The following is a 9061-nucleotide window of genomic DNA, read 5'->3' on the forward strand; positions in this document are numbered from 1 at the left end:
ATACTTCTTTTGCTGAAAAGTTAGATTCGCATATAGGTACATCGCTAATATGATCTCTTTCTTTACAATCTGTGATATATATAGGTAATAGTAGTAAGTAAGACTTTGTTTGGATACCATAGTGTTTTTCTTATTTCTATTGTGTTTTGGCCAAAAACAAAACACCATGCGTTTAGAAACTATAATATTTTTGAGCTAGATCATTCTCAAACAAAAAACATAACACTTATTTCAAAACATATTTTAGGTGTTTTGAGTGTGGTGTTTTGATTTTGAGTTTGAGGTGTTAATATAACATCTAACATAATACATTAAATATAATTAATATATAGTTATTATCAACATCTTTACTATATTATATTATATTATATTATATTATAGTTAATCTAATATATTAATAATATTTTTTAAATAATATATAATATGTTAATAATTAAAATACCTTATATAATAATATAATAACATATTAATACTAATATTTAAAATGTTGATAATGTATTACATAATAATATAGTCAAAGTTGTTATGGTGTTCTCATTCGCCCGAGTGCAACTCAGTATCGAACAACGGACAATTATACTTTTGCATGTTATGTCCCCAATCAACTTGGCGGCTAGAGACTTGTAGAGACGACAACTCAGCCGACCTATCGAGTCGACACCCCCTCATGTCGACTCAAAAGGCGGTACTTGTCGCCCCCTTTTGTCGAACACGACTCACCATAAGCCCACTTGACTGTTTGCCAGACGACTCAAAAGACGTTACTTCTCGGCGAAGCTAAAGGACAACCTCTTCCTCGAGCCTATCCTCACTGGCAACGTGTCAATATCGCATTTAATGCATGGCAGGCGCATCATGCCTCTAGCCTCGATAGTCTTCATGACTCATCGGACCACATGGACCACTGTCATGTCACCGCTCACTTCTCGTTTAATGCTGAAGTGATACTTGCCCTACTCGCCAGCTGACACCTGTAAGCAAGCGCTGACATAGTTGCCAGCCCACACTTTACCACCGCCTTCCTACAGACGGTCGAAGTGGCCAATCTACCCTAGGTATAAATATATGTACTATTTTATCTTTACGGAAAAAGGGAAGATCTGACCGAGGATCTGATTCTAATTCAAATTCTCTGAAATTGCAAATCATACTGCATACGCACAAGAACTCTCATAGTTCTTATTTACCCGACTCAAGTTTATCAGCTAACTTGATCATCTGAGGTACAAAGAGGGAACCAAGCCTCATCCTCTCACAAATATCTACATGTGCAGATTTCTCAGATTCCCAATTCAAAAACCAGACATAAAGTCGGGGAAGAAAGTGGTCTCTCATCAATCCTCAACAAACTCATCCAAACACGAATACATATTGATTGTGTGATCACTAGTACATCAACATAAGTAATACAATAATAAATAATAATAACATATTATATAGCATGTATTATATAGTATGTGTAATATAATATATAAAATATTAATATATTATATGATAAATAATATAATGTATTATAATGTAAAATAAATTATTGCTAACAAATGTTAATATAATAAAAATATATTTATAATATAATAATCTGATACAATAATATAATTAAATATATTTTTATTTAAAAATAATATGTAATAATTATAATGTAATATAATACATTAAAATTTTATATAATATTATAATACATTATACAATATTATATTCTATTATACTTACTATTAATAATATATTTAACACTAATGTTATAATTGGTCAATCAAATCTTGACCAAAAACACTCAGCATAGTATTTTACAAACACTTTAGGTGGAAAACACAATACCATGATGTTTTTTTTAATAAAAACACAACAAGAAAAATACCATGATATCCAAACAAATCCTAATAGTAACCAATTTGATTCACTACACTTTTAACTGCAATACCATATAAAAGTTAGGGAAAATTGCTTCTGGCCCCCAATTTTCTTACAAGTATTCCGCCCACCCCCAAGACCTTTTCAACACTCCCATAACCCCCAAAAGCAAAGTCAATTCTCTGAGCCCCAAAACACAAAATCCAAGAGTTTAAAACATGTGAAGACCATAATACCCTTTCTCTCTTTTTTTTCATGATGTTACTGTGATAATTTGAAATGAGTTTTGGAGGGGGAGAGAATTTCCCTCTAAAATTTTCCAACGACGTCGACATCGACGATGAAACTTTCCCAGCTGAGGCGAAGAAAACTATGATCTTGAAGACGGTGATGACGAGTTGCGATGGATTCAGCGTCGTCGTTCCGAAGAAAAAGGCGAGAACTCCGGCGATTTCCGGTGTAATTTTTTCCCCTTTTGAACTTGTACTTGAATCTGAGTGCTATATTTTTTTGTTATTTTATATATTGTTGCAATTTCTTAAAATTGATGATTTGAGATTAAATTAGAGTATGTAAATTTATATATTGTTATTATTTCACTATAATGAGCTTGTTGTTAAGGTTATGAGTTGGTTGTGAAGGAAGGTTATGTGGTGGTTTTGAAGGTTATGAGTTGATTGTGAAGGTTAGGAGTTGACTGTGAAGGTTACGAGTTGGTTGTCAAGGTTAGGAGATGGTTGTGAAGGTGTTGATTGTCAAGGTTACGAATTGGTTGTCAAGGTTATGAGTTTGTTGTGAAGTTAACGACTTGTTTGTGAATGTTATGAGTTGTTTGTGAACCTCGACAATGAGTTGATTGTGATTGTTGTTAACTAACCTTCACAACCAACTCGTAATCTTCACAACCAGCTCCTTACCGAGGTTCACAATCAACTCGTAACCTTCACAAACAACTCGTAACTTTCACAAACAACTCGTAACTTTCATAACAAACTTATAACATTTACAACCAACGCGTAACTTTCATAACTCCTAACCTTGACAACCAACTCGTAACCTTGACAACCAACTCCTAATCTTGACAACCAACTCCTAATCTTCATAATTAACTCGTAACGTTCAAAATTAACACGTAACATTCCTTCACAACCAACTCATAACCTAAACAACAAACTCATTACAGTGAAATAACAACAATATATAAATTTACAGGCTCTACTTTAATTTCAAGCCATCAATTTTAAAAAAAATTCAACAATATGTAAAATAACAAAAAAATATATAGCACTCAAATTCAAGTACAAGTTAAAAAAGGGAAAAAATACACCGGGAATCGCCGGAGTTCCTACCTTTTTCATCGGAACGACGACGCTGAATCCATCGCAACTCGACGTCAAGATCGCAATTTTCTTAGCCTCATGAACGAACGCCGGGAAAGTTTCATCGCCGATGTCGACGGGGTTGGAAAATTTTAGAGGGAACTAGAATTTTCCCCCAAAAAACCTATTTCAAATCATCACAATGACATCATGAGAAAAAAAGAGAGAGAAATGTTATTATATATGGTCTTCACATGTTTTAAACTCTTGGGTTTTATGTTTTGGGGGCTCAGAGAAATATGGCTTTGCTTTTGGGGGTTTTGCGAGTGTTGAAAAAGTATTGGAGGTGGGCGGAATACTTGTAAGAAAATTGGGGGCCAAAAGCAATTTCTCCTACAAGTTATATAGATTAACTATACTACTGAGAATTGACTGAAACTCCTTATTCCCCGGGAAAACAGTCTACACGATTTCCATGCTTCCCACATTCTCCATGCGCTATATTATGTTTCAGCCAATTTGATCGAGAGGCTGGCAACTTTTTTTAGCTATTAGAGCATCAAATTTAAATTATACAAAGATATAACCTGGATTATACCTATAAAAACCAAAACCCACATTTCAGCTCAAAACCACCAAGTTTGTACGCATTTCTATGATAATGAAAGTAGCTGGACATTATTTAATATTTCTTAACGTATGCGGGCACACGATAGAGAAACCCATTCCATAAATACACTGAACGTCAACCCACATTTCAGCTCAAAACCACTAAGTTTGTACGCATTTCTATGATAATGAAAGTATCTGGACATTATTTAATATTCCTTAACGTATGCGGGCACACGATAGAGAAACCCATTCCATAAATACACTGAACGTCAAACACGGTGTTGCTATAGCACCGCCTACAAAATTATCCAAAATTCCTTATTTGGCATGCTAATGGACGGTCCAGCTCACTTCCGTGCCCTGAAACCCTTTCCCTTCTCTCAATCTGGTTGTTTCTGTACATGTGTATGATGCCTTTTTATTTTGGGAAAATTTGCAAAATAGTCCGTTTTTGCTAATTATTTAGCAAAATAGACCGTTTTGCTAAATAATTAGCAAAATAGACCTTTTTTTGCCAACAGGCCAAAAAGATGTCTATTTTGCAAAACAGCTCAGAAAACATACGGGACTAGTAGTCTTGTATATTTTAATCACGGATTAGTGAACTCGAAAAATTTCACAAAACATTGAGATGAACTCAGAAAACATATGGGACTACTAGTCCCGTATGTTTTCCGAGTCACTAATCCGTGATTAAGTTGGCTCTAAACATACGGGACTAGTAGTCCCGTATGTTTTCTGAGTCTTGTTTTTCAAAATCGATCTCTTTTTTTTTTGAAAAGAGGTCTATTTTGCTAATTATTTAGCAACACGGTCTATTTTGCTAAATAATTAGCAAAAACGTACTGTTTTGCAAAATTTCCCCCTCTCGTCTGACTCGTTTGATACTAGAAGGGCAAATTACAAGCGTGTACTCTGCTTCTACCGTTCTCGGACAGTTGCGATGCCTGTTACCATCTCTACCTTCACTTCATTTTTTTGGACCTCAAATTTAGCTTTCTTACTATCACTAGCCACAAGCTACGTTTGTCATATGAGTTGCGTCGCAATCGAACATCTAAGAATTCGAGTTAAGGACACAGGGCAGATTCCAAGCTAGGCCACGTGACTCGGGCCCCACGGGTTTGCCAGCTACAAAACTAAAGAACATGACGATGCGTACGTCAAAGGACTCGGTCCTTGTCATTTGTCTTAGCCTTTTATTAGTCAAGAGCGTAATATACAGTAATAAACACTACTAGGCTCTCGCTTTCCGCTACTTTTAGTGACGTACGTGTTGATCAATGTGTTGAGAGAGAAGAGTCCGAGATGAAATCTTTCGCCCAAATCACAAGCCTACACGTTTCCAGCGAATACTTGGGAGCATCGAAACAAGTTGGAATAATAAGTTGGAAGTTTGTTAACACATGGAAACAATTCTTTGGTCATGTCTGTTAGATATAGGTGTCCTACAGGTAATTATTGTATATTGTAACAGGACCTATATGTATATAATATCCTTGTTCAAAATGATAGTATGCTATTTTGGTCAGATTTATCTGATGTTCTAAATATAGAGATAATGTCCTTAGAATAAATACTAGACTATCAGACATTTCGGATAGTGATCGTAATGAAGAGATCTGATTAGTCGGTAACGTATATTCTAAAATGTTCCTAGTTGATGAAGTGTTGAGATAGGACATCATCACTTTGGTTTAGACTAGTGTATGCTTTATTTCTCCTTTTGAAGGAGATGATCAATCTCTTAGATCATTGATGTGAGACATCAAGATACAGTATACAGGTGACTCATTAGTGAATGAGTTGACTGAACGACTCGCCGAGAACATCTAGTTGGTAATATACTTAACTGTCAAATAGAAGTTCTCAAGTGATATAGTACATAGTAGTCTCTTGACCTGAGACATGAGTGCAATATCTTATATGTCAGTAAAGATGTATTTAGACTTTTACCTAACCACAGTTCTTAGTGAATTGTGCATAACGGTTCTTGTTGGGTACATCCCGAGACATAAGTAGATATTAAGATACCAAGAAGGGATTCGTCTCTCCCAGTATAGGGGTTGATGTCATAAGATTGTTTGATATAACTATAGCCTGGAAATCCTTGGCCAAGGTGAATAAGATAAACTGAGTGTCAGTTTGATCTTATAGGTTATGAGTTTAATATCAATAAACACTAATCAAGCTATTAGGGTTTGACAGTTTGTCATACCCTAAGCTCAATAGTTTGACATGGTTTGACGAAGAGACCGGACTGTACGGTATTATCATTGAGTGATCCTGATAAAATTGAATAAGCATCTTGCAGACCTTTATCACAACTTATACCCGGGTGATCTTCATGTGTAGCTAGCACCTCTGTTGTACTTATGGATATGATCCACTACCGAGTTTTTTAAGTTGGGCCCTAGAGTCACACCAAGCGCGTACTTGAATCCTATGAAACACAATTTATGGAGTGATGCGTATGATTGATACGCATATATGATTTCTTCCGGATACACATAAACGGTTATGTATATCGGTAAAATCGGAATGCTATGTGCTTAGGAAATGAATTCCAGTATTTTTCCCATAAAGTTAACTTTTAGTCAACTAGTTGACTTTTTGGTCAACAGTTGACTTTTGGTCAACTCTTGATTTATTTGGTCATATAGTGACTAATTAGTTAAAGATTGGAATAATACTATATACCGTATTTATGAAATACTGTATTAGTGATAATAATTTGGTATTCTCATTTATGAAATACACATACCATGTTTTTTTTTTCATAAGAGAATAAAAGAGAGCTCTCCTCTTACTAAACTTTAGCAATCTTTGAGCAAGAGGAAGTAGTAGGATTTTAAGAACCCCGGGGTGGATATCTTGCCTTGTGTCTTAAGAAGACTCCCATTTTATCAAGCTCACTTGAAGACTTGGAGATCCACTACAAGGAGATTTTCTACTACAAGGAGCAAGAGCTAGGGGTTATTCGATCTTCCATCGAATCACGCTACGAAAGTATGACTTTCTAACTCTTGTATGCTCACTTAATAATAAGGATCATGTTAGATTTAATTAGACGATCCATATGAATATTTCATGCTCTCTACATGCTTAGTATTTTTATACATACATGTCTTCCGCTGTGTATTATGCATGTAGACATAGCACGATTTCCTTCAATGTCATGGTAATCTAAAAAGATGGCAGTCGGTTTGGCCAACTTCTAAAGGAGTTTGTCCTGTTTTATCAAACTATAGCCTGATGCAAGTACTCGTACACAGTCGGCATTATTTAGGTGGTGGCTTGGGGGAGGTATTGGTTAAAACCCAAGGAAAAATACCACATCTCTACAACTAAGAAAACGGTTGTAATTAAAAATAATGCGCTATACCAATTGAGAGAGCAGAGACAGCCGGTGATCACCCAAGAATTCTCACGTTGGCAACGGTCCAAAGCAGCAGGTCATGATCATTGCTGCTACTTATAGATCCTCATGCTCCACCTACAGGCCAAGTGGCCAACCCTACCCAAAAGAACAACTCAAGCCAAAAGTTCTCGGGCCCTCGTATCTGAATGAACCCATCTATTTTACTTGTGCAGTCAAAACAACGGTGGCAAATAATTTGATATCTAGATGATAAGCAGTAAGTAAGCAAAATGCATATGAACCTTGACGCTTAACACACAACATAATTATTACATCACGAAAAAAAAAAAGACTTACAAAATAATAAGAGCAGAGAATTGTCATACCTCTCTCTGTAGCTGCTATCAGGTTAAATAATTCAAACGGTGTGCCTGATGATCTCATACCGGCGAAGGGCAAAGCCATATATTCCGTTAGTTTATTAGCCTTGGTGGAGTGGACTCTCGTGTATCCAGCATTGCAAGGTCACTGGCTTTCTCGCCTCTTTTGAGTACAAAAGCCAAAATGGGCCACTCACAAACAAAGAGTTGGTCAGCTAGCTCAGAGATGTTTTCTCCTATCCAAGGGGATTGGAGCGGGAGGAACAGCCGCTGGGCCCACCGGCTTCTTTCGATATCTCAAAGTTTTCCTCTATCCCATCTTCCATATATATGCAGTTGTCAGCTAGCTTCATCGGTGATCACAAACTCCGCAGTATGACCAGAAGCCTACGTAAAGATAGAACTCGCGGTTTATTCTTCAAAATGACACGTAAGTAATTAGAGAGAACAAATGATCTGTTGGAACGAGAAAGGATAAGGTTGATTGCGGTCAATAACATTAAAAGAAAATGGCCGGGTAATTCCACCCCTCCCCTTGTTTTGTTAAAGAGAGCTCAACGAACTCAAAACACCAACCCTGCGTTTGGATGGAGGGTAGAGAAGGAAAGGGGAAGAGAAATTGGAGTTTAGCCTTGTTTGGGAGTTTTACAGGGAGGGAAGAGGAGGGGAAGGTGGGAAAATTTTAGGCTAAAATCCTACACCCCAAACAAATCAGGCGGGTCAGTGCCCGTAAAGGAGGGAAAGGAAATTGACAATTTGTCCCTCCCTTCCCTAAGTGAGCTCCCAAACAGGCTGTAGAGAATCTCAATGTACAGGCTACATATTAAAGTACCAGACAACATGAGCAAAAAAAAAAAGATTTAAAATAGAATTAAGGGGGAAAAACTCCAAATGGTCCCAGAGCACAATCACATTCGTTAATCAATGTAAATTTGTAGTAATATACAGTTTGCAAACCCAGAATTAGCGCTAGAAACCTACCATTTTGGATGTGCAGGTATAATTATCAAGAAAAGTAAATGAATCGGGGGAGAAAACTCAGTTAAGCATGTAAAAGCAGCCGGTCGCATTAGTAGATATAATAAACTTGATGCAATGGAAAAATTGGGTGAATTATAGGCTATTGTTTCCGTTTCCTTCCCTTCACAGGATCATGCACTGCCAGTGTGATTCATGGATATAGAAAAAAGGTTTCGCTAGGCAAGAAAAGAAGAGGCATAGGCGAAGGTGTACATACATTTTTCAGTACGGCCATCAGCCCATGTGACATTCATTCACCAAGGATGGATAAATACTTAGCATTATCCTGTGATAACATGTTAAAGTTGTACATGATAAGGTTCAAGTAAATTCAGCGAAAAACAAAAAAGTTTGTCCATTGATTTTTATATGTTTAAAACATTACTTTACTTTTTATAGGCTATTTCATAGATAGTAAGTAAGAACTCTTTTTTTTTTAACAAAAAAAACTTCTTTTAAATCATCAATGCAGACTTTGCAGCTTACTCCAAATTCATGTCTAATAATATATCCACTTCTCA

General features: G+C 36.3%; 1 pseudogene; it reads right to left on the reverse strand.

Annotated features, from left to right (window-relative positions):
* Positions 3179-9061, reverse strand: part of LOC109821922 — a 26798-nt pseudogene continuing 20915 nt past the window's right edge.

This window comes from Asparagus officinalis, chromosome 8 (assembly GCF_001876935.1).
Source record: "Asparagus officinalis chromosome 8, Aspof.V1, whole genome shotgun sequence".
NCBI classification, from domain to species: domain Eukaryota; kingdom Viridiplantae; phylum Streptophyta; class Magnoliopsida; order Asparagales; family Asparagaceae; genus Asparagus; species Asparagus officinalis.